The sequence below is a fragment of the Canis lupus genome, chromosome 4 (assembly GCF_011100685.1).
Source record: "Canis lupus familiaris isolate Mischka breed German Shepherd chromosome 4, alternate assembly UU_Cfam_GSD_1.0, whole genome shotgun sequence".
Classification (NCBI taxonomy): Eukaryota; Metazoa; Chordata; class Mammalia; order Carnivora; family Canidae; genus Canis; species Canis lupus.
The window spans coordinates 57,769,928-57,792,630 of record NC_049225.1 but is presented as its reverse complement, the minus strand read 5'-3'; the positions used below and the strand labels follow the sequence as shown (position 1 = coordinate 57,792,630).

At 37.3% G+C, this 22,703-nt stretch overlaps 1 long non-coding RNA gene across 7 annotated transcripts in view; it reads left to right on the top strand.

The window, feature by feature from the left end:
- Positions 1–2,035: 2,035 nt before the first annotated feature.
- LOC102155107 overlaps positions 2,036–22,703 on the top strand; it is a 146,237-nt gene continuing 125,569 nt past the window's right edge. Inside the window, exons 1-5 of one of the 7 annotated variants that reach the window (XR_005358392.1) lie at positions 2,036–2,384; positions 8,799–8,940; positions 16,854–17,024; positions 17,353–17,449; positions 21,914–22,046. This is a non-coding gene — a long non-coding RNA (uncharacterized LOC102155107). Of the gene's footprint in view, positions 2,385–2,436; positions 2,973–8,798; positions 8,941–16,853; positions 17,025–17,352; positions 17,450–21,913; positions 22,047–22,703 lie in introns of those variants that run through there. The other 6 variants (XR_005358391.1, XR_005358393.1, XR_005358395.1 and 3 more) reach the window with 6 other exon arrangements.

Genomic DNA, 22,703 nt, shown 5'->3' with positions numbered 1-22,703 from the left:
GGCTTCAATATGGTAAGTCTAGATCTGAAAATAAATGTGCGTGTGGCCTTTCAAGTAACATCTAGATAAGGGAGGCAACATACTGTAGTATTTAAGAACTCTGTTATTTACTAGACTCATGAGAGAATGTGTACGTTCTTTTGATGATCTCCCTAAAGATTTTGTAGGTTCTCATAATGTTTGCTATAATCTAGTCACTGCAGCTTATAATGTTTCTCTGTAGACTGAACTACAGAAAAGCCCTTAGCACCAACTCTTTGTACCATGGTATTAGAAAGTATACACACATAGATAATGAAAGAAGAACATGGCTGTGATAATGAAGTATCTTAGGAAAAGAACAGACTGATTTGTTCCTGAGATGATAATTAAAAATGATGGTGATGATGCCATTAGAAGCAATAGGAATTTGACAGATTAATTTTTTTGGTGATTTTTATGTAATTAAGATATTGAGCATGGTTGATGAGCTGGGGCTGCTGGATCAAACCCTTCATGCATAATCTGATTATACATAGATTGTGTAAAGGTGGCATGCTGATGTAATTTATGGATGAAAAACATTTTGTTAGTATTTCAAAATAATGGGTTGCTAGAAGTGAAATAGCAGAGTAAAAAGGATTTTCAATGCCATTTTGTTTAATCCTGCCAAATTGCCTCTCCATAAATGTCATTCTGCTCTATTATCCTACCAATCATGAAAGAAAAAAAAATTTAAGTCTAAAATGTCCAATTTTCTCTAAAAACATAGTGGTTTCTTTATGTCCAAATTACAGTTGTTTCTTTTTCACACATTTGTAATCATTTACATAGGGTGAGCATATCTGTGGTATCTAATTGAGTCCTAAGTGCCAGTATTTCCTGCTGAGAACAAGATCTGTACTGGTGAGGGGGGAACATTGGAGAAACACTGCCGTGTGTAACCCAGGAAGTGGAATTAGTTGAGGATAGATGCATTCAGTGGCATGCATCCCATTCTTCCTATTATGTTGCTCCTTCTCAAAATTGAGATTCTGCTTCTTAAATCCATTCCCACTCTTTTGAGGATCTCTTTAAGTGTGCTGGATTCCTGGTTATCCTTAGAAGTGCAGCTCGTTTATTCAGTTGCTTTGCTGGTACTCAAGCATACTAATAAGGCTTTTGTGAAATGTCAGCAGTCACAGACCATCTCTGGACTCATCCTGTGATTAGTGAATTTGCTGGCAGCCTTCATAGTTCCTTTTGGAGAAAAATTAAGTGTTACAGTAACCATAGTAGCATTTGTAGCTATGGACCGAGAATTAAGGTTATTGATTACTGTATTGGATTTAGAAACTTCCATGTGAATTCATACATGTTTCTTAATGTGTTTGTTTTGTATGGAATAAAAGAATTTAAAAAATCCCATACCTACTTCTTTATTCCATAGGAAAAAAAAATGACAAAAATGAAAGTGCTTAAGAGGTTTCCTGCCCCCCCCCCCCCCGAGCCATTTCAACTAAGAGGTATTGAAAATCTCCTATAAGCCAATCACTAGGGAAATATCAAGATGAAACCCTATCTCTGCCATCAAGGAGCTAGTCTAGTAGGAAAGACAAATGTTTCAACCAATATTATAATATGGTATAGGGATAAAAAATGGGTAGCAGAGGTAGAGCTATAACTACATCCAACTTAGAGGTGGCAGGATGAAAAGACGTCTTTTCAAGCATATTTAAAAATCTTGAGATATGAGGGTGTTTGGCATAGCATGGTTGAGAAAAATTTGGCATAGCATGGTTGAGAAAAAGGCACAGATGGTCTTTGGCAGGTATGTTAGTTTTCTAACGCGGTGTGCCGAGTTACCACAAACAGCGTGTACAATGCCTGGCTATCATCACAGGTTTGGCTTATCTGGCTCATTGGCCCAGGCTCTCCCAAGCCTGAATTCCAGGTCATCCAGCTTCGACGCACTCCTCTGAGGCTTGAGTCCTCTTCCGAACTCATAAGGTTGCTGGCAAAATTCAGTTGCATGTGATTCTAAGACTGAGGTTCCCACTTTCTTGGTGATGGTCAGCCAGTAGCTCTTCCTGGCTCCCAGAGGTCCCCCACAGTTCTTTGCCAGGTGGCTTCGCCCCTAGGCAGTTCACACCATCACTGATTCTTCCAGGGAGGAAGAGGACCTCCCTACTAGGATTTCCCAGCCTTCGAAAGGGCTCCTGCCTGATGACGAGGTCCACCTAGGGTGGTCTCCCTCTTGATGAACTCATAATCAACAGTTTGGGCGTTTACTTTGAACTACAAAATCTCCTCAGCTTTACCATGTAATGTAGCCTAATCACAGGAGTGATGTCTCCCTACGTTTGCCATCTTCTGGGGTTGGAAGAAAGTTCCTGCCCATACTCAAGGGAAGAAGGTCATAGAAGGTATAAGTTCCAATGGGTCATCTTAGAATTCTGCGTACTGGGGTGGGTGGACTTAAATAGTAACAGGGTTGAATCCTAAGAGCTCTTGTTCAAAGGAGGCAGGGATCCTATAGATAATGTTGAGTTACTGTTAGATTTCATCCAAGGAGGCATGGAATTTAATAGAGTAAAAGATAATTTATTTGGCTGCGTGAAGAATGGTTTGACGGTGAAGCTGGATGAGAGGCAATTAGGAATTAACTCAGGATGGCCTCCAGAGTACAGTGTCAGCTATGGCCACAGAGACCGGCAGGAGAGAGAATTACTAGAAATATTTAGAAGGGAGAATAGTACAGTAATTAATGAGTGATAAGATGGTGGCCAACACCATAACTGCCCTTAGCTGCTATTTCTCAAGATCAAGACTTTATTCTAAGGAGCCAAATGGAGTATGAAATAAGTCTAGAGAGGAGACTGATATATCTTATGATATAATGTTAATAGATTTTAATTAAAAAATTTATAGTGTATGTTTAATTAGGCTGTATTTATGTAGTATTCCATATTCCCAAAGAAACCTGTTTTTTTCCAAAGAAACCTTTGACACGGGTAAGTAAAATACATATTAAGCCATGACAGCAAATAGATTTTTTATAACATTTAGATCAATACAATTTCAATTTGCATAAGAGTTGCAAGAACAGTACAAGAAATTCCTGTATGCTCATTATCCACATTCACCAGTTCGCATTTTGCACTATTTGCTTCATTAATCTCTCTACATGGTGATAGGGATATACATTTTTTTTTTAACAATTCCAGGGTAATTTGTGGACAGCATGCCTATTTACCCTTAAATATTTTAGTGTCATTTCCTACAGACAAGGCATCAATTTGATAGTATTCTGTGAAGGATATTTTCATCTATGTTCATAAGAGATGCTAACTGGCAGTATTTTTTTTTCTTTAATGGCTTTGATTTTTTTTTTTTAAAGAAAGTATATCAAGTTGAAAAGGAAATTTTATAAACAAATTTGTGTAATGTTGGTATCATTTTGTGCTTAAATGTTTGTTTGTTTGTTTTAAGATTTTATTTATTTATTCATGAGAGACACAGAGAGGCAGAGACACAGGGCAGAGGGAGGATAAGTAGGCTCCATGTGGGATCACGCCCTGAGGTGAAGGCAGATGCTCAACTGCTGAGTCCCAGGCGTCCCTTGTGCTTAAATGTTTGATAGTATTCACTAGTTCGATAATCTGGGCATAGAATTTTTCTTTGGAGAAAGTTTTTAATAATGTTATTACTAGACTAAATAGTCTTCATCTATTTAGTTTGTGTGTGTTTTATCAGTTCTGATTTTTCAAGGAATTGGTCTATTGCTTTTTTGTTCTTGGATTTGCATAATTTTTCCTGTTCCTTTATTAGCTTTTTTTAACTTTTTAATTTGAGGTAATTTCAGATTTAAATGAAAGTCGCAAAAATAATGCAGATAATAACTGCATAACATTCGCTCAGTTCCCCAAATGTTAAAATTTTAACACATTTGCTTTGTTTTCTCTTTCCCTCATTTTTATACATGCATACTTATAAGATGTAACATAAATATTTATAACATAAGTATAAATATTTTCCTGAGTTCAGTACTGTGCACTAAGTTACAGATATGATAGCCACTTATCCCTAAACAAATCAGTATGTATTTCTTAAAAAACAAGGATCTTCTCTCGTATAACCACAACGCAATTTTCAAAATCAGAAAATGAATGTTAATACAGTACTATTATCTCTATGTAGACCAACTATTTCACTAAATATTTTTTACAGAAAAAGGCATAAAAATTCCCAAACCCAAATTCTGTTACAAATCCTAATCCAAGATTACATATTTCACTAGTTGTCAAATCTCTAAAGACTAAAATCTCCTTTAATCTGGAATAGTGCCTTAACCTTTGTCTTTTGTGACCTTCATGTTTTTGTAGAATGACTCAGTTTCTCTCTTCAAAAAATATTTTTCTTGTTACTAGATTTTGGTTAAAAGTTTTTGTAAGAAATGTCTCAAATGATGTATCCTTTTCAGCAAATCAAATCAATAGGCATGCAGAATCTACTGGAATCCTTCATGGTTCTGCCAACTTTGAACACTTGGCTTTGTGGGTGTCTACAAATTTTCTCCACCAAAAAATTACTACTTTTCCTTTTGTAAAGAAGTGAAATAATATGTTGAGATTCTGAGAATATTTCGCTTTTTATTAAATATCCACCTGTTAATTTTAGCACCAATCAGTGATTCTAGCCTGGAACTGTTATTACTATGGCAATTACCCAATCGTAGTTTTGGGTCCCATCATCCCCTCTACATTTTAGTTGAAATTGTACTATAATTAGAGTATTTTTGCATCTCCCCCATTGATTTTTCACATTAATTTATGTGTGGATAGTCCTTTCTATGCTAACAAGCACTATAACTTCCTGGTTTTGCTCACATTTTCTCAGATTTGGCTGGGAAAAGTCCCTATCAACTTGTTTCTATGTCTTTGATATATACTAATTTTTCTTTCAGCACTTTTGAACTTTGGTAATTTCCAGATTCCTATACTTTGCCTCTGCAGCCCTAGAGTCAGCCCTTTCTCCAGGGTCCTACAGTTGTGAATGGTATTTACAAACTATAATCTGGACATGACCTGTTCTTTGCTACTGGATGCCATTGCTTGTAAACTTAAGGAGATACATGTGTATGTGTATGTATGTAGATACGTAGGCATAGCCGCATCTATATTGAAAACTGAGTTCATATAGATACTTCCAATTCCACAGGATTCATTCTATGGGGAAGCTGCTTCCATTTTCCTAGTTAACTTCCTTGACATTGAGAACACTGATTCTCATTATCCAAAAAACACTTACTTCCTCAATACTACAGTATACGTAACTTTAGTATTTATTAGTATTTAATGCTAAATTAAGCAAATATAGTATTGTGAAAGCTGAAAAATATATCTGTCCTAGAGTTTAACATTTGTTTACTGTTCTTGTTTTTAGCTTGAGGGTATAGACTGAAATAAAGTATTCAAAAGTTAATTGGGGATAGTTCATTTTTCTTCAGTGTGATTGTTATTCTTTTGAATGACCGGTTCATTTGTTGCTGTTTTTATCCTACTTTGTCCTCCTCCCATCTTTGTTGATTTTATTTATAAGTATATTAAAAATAATATGGTTTTACAAGTCAGGACTATACAAAAAATTATACTTAGAATGAATCATTCCTCCTACCTCTGCCATCCATTTTATCCAGTTCCCATCCCCCATTCCCTTCCATCTTGGACCTACACTGTAGGTAACTAATCTCTTTCATTTCTGGTTTATCTTTTCTATGTTTCTTTTTGTGCAAATGAGATTTATGTAAGTTTTATTTCTCCTTTCTTACACAAAGGAAGTCTACAGTAGTTTCTCTGCACTTTGACTTTTTTTTTTTTTTTAAGTAACACTGTATTCTTGTTATCCTAATAGCTATAGGGTTTGTAGTGACATTTTCTCTCATTCCTCAGGTTATAATTGTGCCTTCTCTCTTTTTTCAGTCATTTCGTGAGGAGTTAATCAGTTTTAACTTTTCCAAGAACTTGCTTTGGGCTTTAACTTTTTCTATGTGTTCTTACCTATAGCATTTCCTTTCTTCTACTTGTGTTGGATTTATATTGCCTAGCTTTTTAGAATGGAAACAGATTGTTGATCATAAATTAACTTCCTTTCTATATAAGCATTTGAGGTCACAGGTGTCTCACTAACCACTGCTTTAGCTACATTCAACAAATCTTGATATTTTGAAATACTTTTTAGTTTCTCTGTAACTCCTTTCATCCATGGATTATTTCTATGTGTATGTTTAATTTTCAAGTATAGAGGGCTTTTTACTGGTAAATGTATAAAGAAGATGTGGTGTACAGTGGAATTTTTCTCAGCCATCAAAAGAAATCTTGCCATTTTGCAAGTGCATGGATGGAGCTAAGTGTATTATGCTAAGTAAAATAAGTCAGAGAAAGACAAAATATATGATTTCACTCATGTGGAATTTAAGAAAGAAAACAGATAAACATATGGGAAAGGGGGAAATTAAAAAAATAAAATAAAAGAGGGAAGAAAACAAGCCATAAGAGACTCATAATAGAGAGCAAACAGGGTTGAGGGAGGGAGGTGAGTGGGGGATGGGCTAGATGGGGGATGGGTATTAAGAAAGGCACTTGTCATGAGCACTGGGTGTTGTATATAAGTGATGAATCCCTGAATTCTACTCCAGAAACCAAGGTTACACTGTATGTAAACTACTTAAAAATTTAAATAAATAAATAAATAAATAAATAAATAAATAAATAAATAAGATAAATAAATATCTTTTACTGATTTCTAATTTAATTCTGTGGCCAGAGAACACTTTTTGAATTTTTTTTAAATTTTTATTTATTGATTTATTTATGATAGTCACACAGAGAGAGAGAGAGGCAGAGACATAGGCAGAGGGAGAAGCAGGCTCCATGCACCGGGAGCCCGACGTGGGATTCGATTCCGGGTCTCCAGGATCGCGCCCTGGGCCAAAGGCAGGCGCCAAACCACTGCGCCACCCAGGGATCCCGGAGAACACTTTTTAAATACATCCATCTTTTAAAACTTGATGAGAAAATTTTCTTTCATGGCCCAATATATACTTTTTTGAACATTCTTTTTTTTTTTTTTTTTTTTTAACATTCTATGTGCTCTTGAATGTGCAGTTTACAGTTAATGTAGTGCTCTGTAATGTTATCTAGGTCAAAGTGATTAATGCTCAGATTTTCTATGCTCTTCTGACTTTGATTTGATTGCTCTGTAAGTCACACAAAGAGGAACGTTAAAGTTACTAATGAGTATTTAGGATTTGTCTATTTTTCCCTTTAGGTCTTTAAATTTTGCTTGATGTTTTTTGAAGGCCTTTTAATAGGCACATAAATTTATGATGTCTTCCTAGAAAACTACTAGTTTTATTACTATGAAATATTCTTCTTCTCTCTTGTACTCCTTGGCTTGAATCCCATTTTGTTTGCTATTAATATAGTCACTCCAGCTTTATTATGTTTATATGCATAGTAAATCACTTTTCATTCTTTTACTTTTAAATTGTCTATTTTAATTTAAATGGCATCATTTGTAGGCAGCATGTAGTTCTTCTTAAATACAATCAGTATTTTTTCACCGTTAACTGGAGTATTCAGTCCATTTTTGTTTAATGTAATTATTGATAAGGTAGATTTAAGTGTATCATTTCTGTTTCCATTAGTTCAGACTAGCTGGCTTATATATTTATTTACAGTTTGCGTATTCTTTCCTGACTATTTTTAGGCTAACAATTTTAGTAGTCCATTTTATTGGCTATTTATTTATTTGTTTGTTTGTTTATTTTTAAAGGTATTATTTATTTATTTTGTTATTTAAAGGTTTATTTATTTATTTATTTTTAAAAGTTTTATTCATGAGACACAGAGAGAGAGAGAGAGAGAGAGGCAGAGACACAGACAGAGGGAGAAGCAGGCTCCATGCAAGGAGCCTGATGTGGGACTTGATCCCGGGACTCCAGGATCACGCCCTGGGCTGAAGGCACGCGCTAAACTGCTGAGCCACCCAGGGATCCCCATTATTGGTTTTTTAGCTATGTATGTACTTTAGCTATATGTTTTTGATAGTTGCCCTAGAGACTACAATATGCACAGCCTAATCTATCACAGCCTATTAGAGTTATCTCTTAGATATCTATGTAAAACTTAAAACATCATTGTTCTATTTGCCCATTCATCCTTGGGGATGTTAACATACATAGCACACCTAGGATATGCTGTATGATGTACATCTATGATACAGCACTATACATTAGTGTTTAAGTGTTAAAATTGTTCATTTAAGTAGTCACGTGTCTTTTAAGTTAAGAGAAGAATACACAGATTTTTAATACCTACAAATATATTTATGATTTATGGTGATCTGCATTAGTTTCTGTAATCCTAAATTTTAATCTATCATTTTTCCTAAATTTTTTTCTTTCTTTTTTTTTTTATTTATTTTTGATAGTCACACACACACAGAGAGAGAGGCAGAGACACAGGCAGAGGGAGAAGCAGGCTCCATGCACCAGGAGCCCGAAGTGGGATTCTATCCCGGGTATCCAGGATCGCGCCCTGGGCCAAAGGCAGGCACTAAACTGCTGCGCCACCCAGGGATCCCCATTTTTCCTAAATTTTAACAACATGATTTACTATTCCTTGAATTGCTGATCTGCTGTAATAAATTCTTATAGTTCCAACTTATCTGAAAATATCTTTATTTTGCCCTCATTTTGAAGGTGATTTTTGCTGGGCATAGGATTCAGGGTAAAATAAGTCTTCTTTTAACAGTTTAAACTTCTTTTCTTTGTCTAGCCTCCTTTGAAGAGACACCAGCTATCATTCTCATTGATGGGAACTGTAATATCTCGTGCATGTCATTTATGTTTTCTCTCTGGCTACTTTGAGGATATCTGCTTATCTTTAGTTTTCAGAAGTTGGATTACAATATGCCTAGGTATGGTTTTCTTTGTAATTATCCTGATTGCAATTTGATGAGTTTTTTTGATCTGCAAGTTTGTTTTATTTCCCAGTTTAGGGGAGTTTTTGACCACTTCCCCTCCCCCCATATTCTCCTGTCTTATTTTTCTCTTACCTACTCTGGAATGCTCCTCCCCACACCCCTTACCCACCTATACATGGTAAACCAAATTGTGTGTGTATCTTGAAGTAAACTAAAAATTATATTGTCTTCCTAATAAAAGATGAAACTTAGACTTGGGTCATTTGGATTTTCTTTTTTCTTTTCTCCTTCCAAATCAAATGTTTGAGTCTTTTAGTAGCCAGCATTCTCTTAGATTTACAGTTGGGTTGAATACATTCAAGTCTCAGCACAATCTTCTTTGTAGTTTTAGTCTTTTTCCAGAAAATCCTCTTGCCCACTATAACCAGTCTACTTGGGGTCATAATATCACTTTCCAGGCATACAGAGAATCCTTGCCCTGCTTGTATGTGTCATTTTGTTGGTATTTGCCACACTTACAGAAAGTCCAGTGGGTTTTAGGAATGTTCAAAATATTTGCAGGTATGTTACTGGATGGATGCCCTTACATATATTTTATACCATTGGATATTGTCCCATGAGCCTCTGAGGTTATATTGTTGTTGTTTCAATTTTGATTCCCTTTAATCTTCAGAGTGAGTAATTTATATTGATAGACTATTTATCTGTAGACAGATTATCTTCTGAACATAATCTACCTTCAATTTCACTGATCCATCCTTTCTGCTCTCTCCAGTTTGCTTTTTAAGACTTTCAAGGAAATTTCATTTCAGATATTTTACTTTTCAGTTACAGAATTTTTATTTTATTCTTGCATTAAACTTATTTTTTTGGCCTACTTTCCCTACCTCTTTATTATGATATATTTTCCTTAACATTTGAAAACCTAGATTTAGTAGATCATTTCAAGCCTTGTCTGCTAGTTCCAACATCTTGAACATTTTAGGTTCAGGAGTATTGACATTTTCCTGTCTCTTTGTGAGCCTACTAAGTGTACTGCATATTCTTAATGAAACATTATAGGGACTCTGATTCTGTTTTCTACAGAATGTTCTTTTTAGTTGTAGTAGGCAGTCTAATTAAGTACCAAACTGTCTTTCTTGCAGTGGGCAGAAGTTGAGATCTCAGAGCTCCTTTTAGTTTTATAGCTATTGTTTTACACTGTAAATCTTGGCACTTCCAAGCACTAATGGGAGCCAAAGATTTGAGTGGTATATTCATACTCAGATTTAGAGGCTTTCCCTCTACCCCTTTCCTAGATTTTTCCCTTCATTTTCTAGCTGCCCTGGTAGATCTGAACTCCATGCTCTGACTTCTCAATTCATTATGGTTGACTTCTTGCAGAGTAGGGAATGCCCACAGTACAAAGTTTAATAAATGTGAATGTTTTCCAAAGTAGTTCCCTTCTTTCAAGGGCCAGCTTCCCTCCAATTCCTTCTTGCTTTTGACTTCTGTCTAGGCCTCCTCTTTAAACAATGTGAGTTTGTTTTGTTTTGTTTGTTTTGGTCCATTGTTTACAAATGTAAACTTCACTGCATTACAGAAAATAGAACGAGAGTAAGTAGGTATTTCTAGGTTGCTAGACCAGTACTATTCAATAGAAATATAAACTATGTGACATAATAAAACATTTGTAGTAGCTACATGAAAGTAACAAATAAGAAAGAGTTGTGTTAATAAAATGTATCATTAGAATAAGTAAAACATTACCATTTCAACAAATAACATAAATTTATTAGTAAAATGTTTTCCCTTATTTTTGTTTACTCTAGCTTTGGAATCTGATGTGTGTATTATACTTTATAGCTCTATTTGGATGCTAAATCTTCAGCAGTTAAAGCAGAATGTAGTATTATGGAAATTATGAAGTTATGCTTAGTGGAAAAGTAGCTCAGATTGCTTCGGTTTCTAAGTTAATTAAAAATAAAGTAATACTAAAAATCCTCAGTTTTACATATGTTAATGGTTAGTGGCCACATGTGGCTAATGGCTATCATACTGAGCAGTATATATAGGTCTAGCTAATAGTAAAGGATTTCTGTATTTTCACGAAGGAAGCAGCCTTGTAAGGAATAAGTATAACTTTATAGGAACTTAAAATAATTCATATACAAGTACCTCTTTTTTGGAAAACTTTTTTAAAAATAGGCTTTTTCTTTCAATATTTACAGAGATATGAAAAGAAAAAGTCCTAAACTTCCTGCAAAAAGAATTTGGTAACAGGAAAGCCAAATTGGTTTGCATGAAGCACACCATTTATTGCAGACTTTGTCAACAAATTACTAAAATTTTTAATGGAACACATTGTTCATTCTTCTATGAATGTATCCTTCTGGGATTCATATTTAATAATATCCTGGCTATAAACACCTGCTACTTTTAAAGTGTTCTTTTTTGTTGGCTAAGTAATTATAACAATGATCTTGATTATTTAAAAAGTAGTCTTTTGGTATTATTGTTATAATTGCCTTGATTCCCAAGGCAGAATTATGTCTAAATTGGCTTATGTAAAATTCCAGCTGTGCAAACTAGCATAAAAATCTCATAAATGGCGATTGACTTGGTAGAAAATATACCTACAAACCAAGTGTTCTTAGTACCCTATTTGGGGGTGAGAGTCTGTTATAATTCTAATGACTTATCATATTGCTTATAGGTTTTACTGCCCTAGCTGCTTGATTCTGCCTATGCTGAATTCCATCAATGTCTAAAATGAAGAATCTATTTAACCTCCTCCAGATCAAAGCTCTAAAATTTCAGTATCATAAGGCAGGAAACGTTGAATGTGACTAAGAACAGGGAGGTCAATTTGCACCATCTGAATTGGGGCCCAGTGGTCATGCATATGCAATTAATATGGTTAGACTACATAAAATCAGGTGTAGAAGAAAAGAATGGTAAGAAAAGTGATGCTATCTCTCTCTCTCTTTTTTTTTCTAAACCTGGTCAAAGAGGTGACCAGGCAATTAGAGAAGAGGGTGAGAAGACTTCATCATTGTGGGCAGCTCAGTTGACCCTTGGGCACATGGAATCATTTTTTTGAAAGTTTCTTTGGGTGTCTGGGTGGCTTAGTTAAGTGTCTGCCTTAGTTCAGATCATGATCTCAGGGTCCTGAGATCAAGCCCCCACATCAGGCTCCCTGCTCAGCGGGGAGTCTGCTTCTTCCTCTCTGTCTGCTGCCCCATGCAATACCCGCCCCCCACCTGTCTCATGCTCTCTCTCTCTCTCTCTCTCAAATAAAATCTTTAAAGAAAAGTTTCTTGAATACTTGTTATGTACCATGTTAGGACTATCTTTGGGGAATACCATTGAATATGATACTCTATGGTGCCTACCCTCATATAGGTAAGATGGTAGGCAAAGTGCTAAGAATGTTACAATTATTACCTCATTTGTCATTAAAAATAAAAAAAAAAAATTGGGTGACCCTTTTCAGGAAAAGAAAGCGAGGCCTGAAAAATCACTTCAAGATCAACAAAAATGCATGTGGCAAGGCATGGATTAAACTTCGGTTCCATCACTCTATGTGCTATATTCTTAATCTCTGTTGAGTACTATGGATAGTGGTTTTCTCCGAACTGGTGTCTTTTGGTTCTTTGTGAAAAACGTCTTGCCCTCATTCTAAGATATATAACTTTTGAAATTCAGAAGACCCCCATATCCTTACTCATGACTCTACTGCTCTTGTGAAAATGGATTATTTCTATCTGCTCACAATGGTTCATTATATGAAGCAACAGTGTTATGTATCCTGTATTCCCCTAGTTATTGCAGATCATTTATCCTGGGCTTCAGGAGCTTTGAACTTACAGGAGTGATCCAGGTTTCCAAGAAGCAGATCGTTTTACTTCTTTGAATTAAAATACTAGGTCTTGGGGCAGCCTGCATGGCTCAGTGGTTTACGCCACCTTCAGCCCAGGATTGAGTCCCACATCAGGCTTCCTGCATGGAGCCTGCTTCTCCCTCTGTGTCACAGGCTCTGTGTCAGAGCCTGTGTCTCTGCCTCTCTCTCTCTGTCTCATGAATAAATAAATAAAATAAAAATAAATAAAATACTAGGTCTCTGAACCTGAAATGACACTTAGATTATCTTTCCTGGTCCCCTTGTACTTTAGAGTTTGAAACAAATTCCAAAGAGGGGGCAACTTGTTCAAGATCTAAAGGTTAGTGTCAGTCATTAGACCCAAACACCATTAGCTTGATGCTCAGGTATTGTTCCCTGTGTATTATGGATCACTCTTGCCTTTTAGATTACCTTTCTCTGAAGTTTGGACCAAATAGGAGTCTAAATTGGAATATAGTCTGCAGTGTTCCAGGAGTTCTCATTCTTCCATACCACAAAGATGCTGAAGTTTTCAGAGCATTCCTGTGGGTGTGGGCTGGGAAGTGGGAGTGAGTGAGGGTCACACAACTTAATTATTGCTAAAACATGTGGTACTCACAAAGGGAGGAATGATTTGCTTACTTGGTTTGCTAGCCAGCCTTTTTCATTAAGCATTATGCTTATACATGCTGAAAGGGAAATAAATACCTTATAATCACAGAATCACAGGCTGTTTATTATGACCATCCTTTCTTCTTTCCCCATCTAATGATTAAATCCTACTTTAATATCCCCAGCAAATAGGGTCACCTAGCATCTCCACTGGAAAGTCTTTTATATGCGTTTTCTCTTGTTATTTACAACTCCATTAGGTAAAAATTAAAACTAACCCCATTTTACAAATGATGGCTTGGCTTATAAATATTAAGAAATAGCAATTTGTAATTGTCAGGGCAAGACTTAGGACTTGGCACAGTCAGGATCCTGAATTTTTATTCTACATTCTATCATGTCAAAATTTGCTTGCATACCTCCGGTGACAGGGGACTCATTGGTACCTAGGGCATTCCTGCATATCTTTGGATTATCGTGATTGTGAGAAGGCCTATCCCTTAATGAGGCTAAAATTTGTTCTGTTGGACTTCTGCAAATTAATCCTACTTTACTTCTTTGATACAGCAGGGCACAAGTGCTATTATCTTCTTATAATGATTTTTTTTTTTTTTTTTTTTTTAGAGGGGGAGAGGCAGAGCGAGAGGAAGAGACAGGATCTCAAGCAGATTCCCCACTGAGCACAGCCTGATATGGGGCTCTATCTCAGTGTGCTGAGATCATGACCTAAACTGGAATTGAGAGTAGGACGTATAAGCGATTGAGCCACCCAGGTACCCCAGTACCTTTTTCTTTAGTTATGGGATCCCCATGACTTTCAAATGGTACCTCCTGGGACATGATTTCTGGTTTCCTTGCTATCTTGTTCCTCACCTCTGAACTCCTTTTAATTTAAATGAGCCTTAGAGCGGGGCTCCTGATTAACTAAAATCTGGGGCCACATTGAATTTATTAGGTAGGGGGCAAAGAGATTATCCAATACAGTGACTTAGATAATATGGGAGGGTTTTTTTTTTCTTCTATTGCACATAAAAGTTCAGAGGTGATGGTCTGAGGTTAGTAGTATTACTCAAAGATCCTCAACTCAGGCTTCCAGAATTTCAATAATCATCATTTCCCAACTGGCAGCATTGAGGACAAGAACCTGCAAAGAAAGCAGCTCCATCTTAAAGGACATGATTGGAAGTGTTGCATTGCTTCTGTGTGTGAGCACTGGCACCTAACTGTAAGGGAGCTGGGAAAGAGCACCTCAATATGGCCAGCCATATTCCTAGTGAAAACTCAAGCAATTCTGTTACTGAAAGAGAAAATGAACACTGGAGGCAATTGCAGATTGCCACCTGAAGTAAGGTGAAGTAATTGTGAAAAGGAAGGGGTAGGATGCCTGGGTGGCTTAGTGGTTGAGTGTCTGCCTTTGGCTCAGGGTCTGATTGCGGGACCCAGGGATCAAGTCCTATATTGGGCTCCCTGCAGGGAGCTTGCTCTCCCTTTGCCTCTGTCTCTGCCTCTCTCTGTGTTCTCATGAATAAGTAAATAAAATCTTTAGAAAAAAAAAGGGGGGGCGGGAGGGAAGAAAGGAGGAAAAGGAAGGGGTGAGGGAATGTATCTTTTTGACTCAAGCATGAAAATAGGCACCAGGGAGTTTTAGTATTCTGTTCATCTGTCCTCTAGACAGTCACTTACTAACTTTATCTTTAGTTCTTAAAAGAATATGAATTGTATTCTTTCTTTTTTCTATTTCACAAAGCTATTGTGCTGTAGTTATAAAAGTGATTTTACATGCTGCATTAAATGATTTTATAATGGAATTATAGCCAATATAATTATTTTGTAAGTGATAAAATTGGAAGGAATAGCTTATTAGGACCCAAAGAGGTAGAATTATAGAAGACAGGAGGTTTTCAAAGTCAATAAATGGCAGTGAAGTTACTGAGAAAAACATGTTTATATGTTGTCTCTTCACCTGTCCTTGAGGTTTTATGTAACTTTGGGGATTAGGGGGACCAAACAGTTTAGAGTTAACATTTTTGTTTTATATTTTCACCAGAAATTTGTTGTGATTATTTTCCCCATCCTCACTGAGATTTCTTGGAAGATACAAGATGTCTCTGATAATTGTTCAATAGAGATTTAATTGTATGATAATTGGTTGTACTGTGGATGATTCTGACCATTTAGAAATTGCATAATAAATAAACCATAAATTCTGTGGAGCCCTGAGCATTTTTGTTAAGGCTGGATACTGTGACTTCTACTCACAGCCTAGAGCACATGGCTAGAGGGGGAGAAAATGTGACATAAAAAATGCACACCCACTCTCCATCCACCAGGATTTTCTATAGATTAAGAGAAGTGAATGCATTAAAAGTTCCCAGACTGCCCCTGCCTGGCTTGCACTATATTACTTTACTTCTACCAGGCATATCTACTCTTCACCCCATGTTTCTCGATCACCTGACTCTTGTAAGGTGGTCTTAAGGAACTACCCCTTGAGAAGGTTTGGATTCCCTTTCCAAACTTGATCGTTCTAGTTAAGATCTGTTAAAGAAACTGCCAGAATCTATATTTCCTTCTTCCCTTCTAACAGACTTTGTTCTTGGGAGTGCCAATATGCCCAACTTAGAGTCTACATTTTCCCGTGTCTTTTATAGGTTGGGGGTAAGGGGACACTCAATGTAAACAAAAGTCCTTGGATAGTACCTCTCTGGAAACTGGTAAGCAGGACCAAGCATAGTGAGGTATACTCTTAAGCTTATATCCCTCCCTCCTTTCTTCATACTGAAATGTGGATGTGATGGCAGCAGCGTGGCAGCAGCCATGAGCTAAGAAGGAAGGGTGAGAAGGTTAGAAGTAGCCTGGGTCTCTGACTTGCACTTCCCATACCTGTAGCCTGAGACTGCCTATTCCCTGACTTCTTCTATATGAGGATCAAATAAGACCTATACCTTTTTTTTTAATAGTGTCTTAGGATATGTTGTGTAGAAACAGCCTCAGGCAGGGATTCAGGGACAAACATAAAGGAGAGACTGATACATATTAAGGAAAGGGGAAGTAAGAAAGAAATAATGTGGTCTTGGGCGAAGTCTAATCATGGTCTTGTCTATGGGGACCTGGGATCTCTGGAACATAAGTTGCCACAGAGTTGTCTTACTATGAGGCAAAAAGGCTAGCCTCTTCTATCACATATAAGGGAGCCATTGACTGTGGGCTACCACCAGAAGGGGATATGTGCATAATTTTCTGGGTAAGGCTGCTTTTGTCAACTGAGAACAGTTCTCCAGACAAGAGTGACAGTGAGCATTCAACCAATGCCACATAGTCTGGGGTCTGGGTGTGCCAGCCCATTAGAGTAGTCAATGTGGGGCACTGCAATGTCCCACCTCTTGCATTGTTCACATCCACTTCTCACATAAAATTGATTTTATCCACCCAGATTCTCCAGGATTCTGGATTTAAGATTCCTAGGGAAATATTCAAGAGGAAAATTAGCAGAATGAACTCCAGAGCTGCTACAATTGGTCCTGAGGCTGTGACGGATACTTATCCCTCCCCTTCTCTGCCACCTCATTCTAGATGATTTTCATTCTCAGCCAGGACTTACCAGGTATTGGCAGCTTACCTTGGATGCTTCACACCCTCTTCCCTAAGCAGTCTGAGGCCCCTGGTTGTTTGCTTATCAGGCCGTGGTTTCTCTACTTTCCCATTTAGAGTTAAAGTGGGCATAGGAGTATCAGGAGATGACCCAACAGATAATCTGGATGTCAAACATATGCCTTTTTGTTTTTGTTAAGTGATAGCTGTCCTGCCTCTCATAACTGTCAGGGTTAATTGCCAGAAGGAAAACTCTGTTCTGTGGCTGCTGGTGTATTGACAGTAACCAAGTAACACTTTGGCTTTAAATTTAATGATTTTTTCACTGTGTCTGCTGCCAGAAGTGTCCCCCTCTGGTAACCAGCACACCTAGAATTACAGAGCCTGAAGCTGTGGATATAGAAGTGCATATTCTCCAGCGGGTCACTGGGAATGATGGTGAGAAGCCTTATTCATTCTTTCACTCTTCGGTTTCTTAGAATATTCATTGAATTCCTTTTTTTTTTTCCATTTCAAAGAAATAGCTGTGATTCATAATAATGTTATAGCTATAAAAGTAATTTTCACCCATTGAACAGAGTCGTGTTTTAATGTTAATTTAGCCAATGTTATTCCTTAAGTGATCAGTTTGGAAGAAGCCTACATAAAATGTCTTTTGGTTTAATAGAAAGAATCCTGAAAGACAGCCCTCCATTCTCACAGGTGGCATCTCTAAGTGGCACATTAGTTGTGTGAGTTGTGTGTTTAATAAGCCATTTCATCATTCTATTGGGATGGCAGCTTCTGGAAGTATGTGGTGGGATTCGTGGAACCCAGGGCCATAAGCTGCATGGCCCTCCTAATGAATGTGGGGAAGAATTCATTCACTACTTACACATATACAAATCTTTAGTTACCTGTTTTAGTATACATTCAGCACAGAAGCCCCAGTTGGGGTTTCTTCTTGGTTAATATTGCTTTAATTCACTGTTTTTCCATGATTCACCCATTTTTTTCAGGTGCTGGACTGATTAGTTATATGGATTATGATAGAGACTGTTATTCCTGGGATGCCTGGGTAGCTCAGCAGTTGAATGTCTGCCTTTGGCTCAGGGCCTGATCCTGGATATCCAGGATTGAGTCCCACATCAGGCTCCTTGCATGGGGCCTGCTTCTCCTCCTTCTGCCTGTCTCTGCCTCTCTTTCTGTGTCTCTCATGAATAAATAAATAAACTCATAAAAAAATGTTATTCCTGCATCCTTTAGGTCTTTGAAGGTGGCCCTCATCTCTACCATTCCACCTAGGTGCAATACTGCTTTTTCTATAGCATCTTAGCTAGACATGGGGAGTAGATCTGTGGCTTCTACTTGGTTGTCCTACTATTATAGTTTTCCCCCTATAGGTAAAGGAATCAATGTACAGCTTCTACCACCTAATTATGTTCATTCTAATAATACATTGGGGATCTGGAGAAATGACTACCAGTTGGTCCGCAGGGGAAGTCCTGTGAAAGAGACCTGGGCTAGAACTCCATAGGGCTCTAATGGTGCTTTAGTTCTTTGCATATCATCATTAATTAACTTGGACCCTATATCTAACAGCCCTTGAAATAACTGGATAGTCTTTCTTCTCCAGTATAATATTACCCAAAAGAATGGCTGTAGGTCCTTCTGGGAGAGGACTAGTTGAAATCACTGTATCCACTTGCCATGGTGCTTCCTGGTATGTTGCTCCTGGGGACCTGGCCTCTTCTTTAGTCAATGGGTCCTGATAAAGTATGGGTCTGGAAACTAGTCAGGGATCATGACTTTCCATTGGGGTGCCCAATTATATTTTCTCCAGGAATACCATGTTCTCTTATTCATCTCCATAAAACCCTGCAGGTCAGGCCATGTCCCACCCCTGTGCCTGCCAGTTTTAACTTGCTGTTAATTGCTTTCCTTATTTATGCCCACTCTGCTTTTGATGTTTCAGTCAATTATCAGTGAGCAATGAATGATAAATCACTATTAAATATCATTAGAGAATAGTGACCCATACCAACAAATCCTCCCTTACTCAACTTTATATTGTACCCTTCTCCCACCTTGGTCTAGCACTAGATCTACTCCCAAGCATAGTGTCTAGATACCTGCAGGATATGTAGACCAGCTTTATAGCTTCATTATAGCTTCATTGACTTAGAATTCCTCTTCTCTTTTAACACATCCATAACTTTGCCAGTTGGATCACAATAAGATGTGACTTTAGTTCTTGGTCTGGTGCCCAGAACGTGGGTGAGAACAGATTCTGAGGAAGACCAACATTGTATTATAAGGCACCTGCCCCATTTAGAGTTTCTTCAGTCATCCTGCAAGAGGAATACTTGCCATTTCTATGAGACCAGAGAGTATAGGGTTATCTGGGGGTTTAGTGTTCCAGCACATCTGTGTAGATATCCTTATCCCAAGTGGACATATCTTATCAGGGACCTAAGTTTGGCATAGACTTAAGATAAGAATTCCATTTTTCCCCCTGAAATTTGTAATCAATCCCTGTGACTGATATTCAGTTTCGTGTACTCTTCAGTTACAGAGTATGGGACTCCTTTTCTAACATATAACGTTATTAAGGCAATAGTTTAGATTTTGGCTCATTTTAGTTCACAACATTTACACAATGAAATGATTTTTTAAAAAAGATTTTGTTATTTATTTGAGAGAGAGAGGGAGCATGAGAGAGAGAGAGAGCTCACACAAGGAGGGTGAGGGGCAGAGGGAGAAGGAGACTTCCTGCTGAGCAGAGAGCCCAGTGTGGAGCTTGATTCCGGGACCCCGGGATCAGGACCTAAGCTGAAGGCAGGCGCTTAACTGACTGAGCCACCCAGGATCCCCAGTGAAATGATTACTTAAAAACTAGTAAATTTACATAATCCTAAATCCAAAATCCATATCCTAAATCATTTTTAGAACATTATCATCACCCCAATAAGATCCTACATGTCTAATGACTGTTAATGAAAAGAGAAGGTCTCTTTAAAATGTCTGGTCCTATTCTGACCTTTTGTCTAGCACTTTGGAAACTAAATGTCCTAAATGGAACAACTCGAATGTTGTTCCAGAACTAGATTGGGGTAGATGGAGCTGGAAAGGGATCTATGAATAGGGCAAGGACAGGAGTGCCTTTCTGATCAAAACAGGTGGCAAATGGATCATGTGAGAATAATCCAGGTTATTGTTCTCATTGGAGCAACAATCCTAGCAGTGATCTGCAAACACGGAGTTGCTCAGCTAGTGGTTCCTAAATTGGGAGGGACATCAGAATCACCAAGAAGATGTGTCATGAATACATATTTTTGGGCCCTGCTGCTGGAGATTGTAATTCACCAGGTCAGAGATTCACATTCTTAGCAGGATGCCTTGATAATTCTCACAATTCACCAGGTTGGGAGCTATTATTCTATTAGTGTAAGTTTGCTTTTTCAGTAGTAGTTGTAAATTTTTTCCAGGAAACACATTTGTGGTATTGAGTCAGAAAGTATTGGAGAGATATATATATAAATGTTTAATCCATGGATAGAAAATAAAACCCAGCACATTGGTATTTCACATTCTTGTATGTAGAGATGTTTATCTCTTTTCTGAAGTGAAAAAAAAAAAAAAAAAGAATTGCCTCAAGGAATTAGGCCTGTAACACTTAGGTTTGTTTAGTTAAGGATCATAAACATAAGGGAGGCAAGGCATTGTGAACATGATATGACCCAGAGGTAAAGAAGCTGAAGTTCATAGCATATTGGAAGCATAGAACAGGGAGTCACTGGGATATCCAGAAAGTTGTCACTTCTGTAGAATTTCCACAAATGAATCCAGACCATTTTGTATGATTCTGTCTAGCTTCAGAAAATCACAACTCTGATTAAGTACTGTGATTATTTAGAAGAGAAAGGGATATTTGATCATAAAATAGGTCAAGTATTATCTTCACCCTTTATGGAAATGAGTCAGGGGTTAATATAAGGCAATCTAACTCTTTTCAGCCCACATCAGATTTCTCACTAAATCCTCAAATTTCTACCTTTAAATTATTTCCAGACTTGGACCATTTTCCACCTTTTTCCTCCCTGTAACCTCTTTGGACATTTCCAGCATTTCTTTTGAATTATCACAATAACCTATAATTAGACTTTCTCCAGACCTTACCATGTACTAAACACACATGCACACATTCTATTTGCATTACAAAAGACTAATTGATTCTGTGAAAATACAGTCTCTAGTATAAATCTTCCAGTAGCTATACATCAACCTCATAGTAAAAGTCAATGTCTTTATCATGACCACAAGGGCCCTACATTATCCCATCTAGCTCACTCCTACTATTTCCCTTGATCATTCTGCTTTAGCCACAGTGGTGAGCTCTCTGTTGGTTGAACATATCAGGTACCTTCCTGCCTCAGGATAGTGATACCTGCTATTTCCTCCATCTGGAGTGTTATTCCCCACTCTCTTGGTTCTTCTAGATCTTAGCACAACCATCTCAGTGAAGCCTGTCTTGGCCATCCTATTTAAAACTTTAATCCTGCCTGGGACACATTTTTAATATCTCTCCATGCTCTATTTTATATCCTTAGCACCTAACATTATCTACTTATGATCTATTTATGTACCTTACTGTCTATCTCATCAATCAGGGTAATGAAAGCTCTGTCAAGACAGAACAATGCCTGATTCTAGGTGCTCAGTAATTACTGGCATTAGTGAAAAAAGATCTATTATATAATTATTGGTTAATTCTCTGTTTTAGCCTGGGAATTTTGTTTATTTGTGAATGAGATGAAGTGGGACTTTATTCCTCAGAGCTCAAAAAAGAATAGATTTCTGAGAATTAGAGAACACTGGATATTATAATCAAGTTGACTTGTGTCCTAAACCTCTGACTTTCAGCAATCAGAATGTGAAGCTGCAGTGGATCTTGAGTATCATTTGGTCCAGTCTTATATTTTACAAATAAGGAAAATGAGGCTCAGAGCAAAAAAGGGATTGCCTAAGGTCATCAAACTGAGTGGCATGTGCTGAGGTAAGATTTTTCCTCCTCGATTGCAGTACAGTTATGCCTTTCTTGGTCTTTTGTTCACAAGTGAACATTTTCTGATAACTTTTGAACTGAGATGTTCTTAACAATTGTTATTCTTGAGGAGAAAAATATTTTGATTTTAGCAAAACCGTGCTCAGTCTCATACATAATTTTTTCATACCCAGTAAATAATTCTTTAAATATTCCTGTTTATAACATGCCTATTTTTTCTTTTTACTACATGTAAACATTATGAACTATGTGCAGTTTTGACAAGGTGCCCATGTTCTGAGAACCCTGAAGGGCAAAGTGCTGTCATTGCGTGTATTTGATTATTTAGTAAGTATTAATTGAATACCAGTATGTGCAAGAAATAATCCTAGGTCCTGAGATTCCAGTGATAAATAACACAACTGAGGCCCTTGTAGAGGACATGGAAGATAAAATGATAGCAAAAATAATTGCAGATAATTATATGTGCCTTGAAGAAAACAAAACAGATATGCAATAGAGATGGGATCAGAAAAAAAAATTGTTAGAAGGCAACATCCGAACAGAGGCCTCAAAGAAAAGAACCAATCAGCCACCTGATGATATGGGATGGAGTGGAGTAGACAGACACCAGCAAGAATACAGGTTTTATGCTGGAAATAGGCTTAT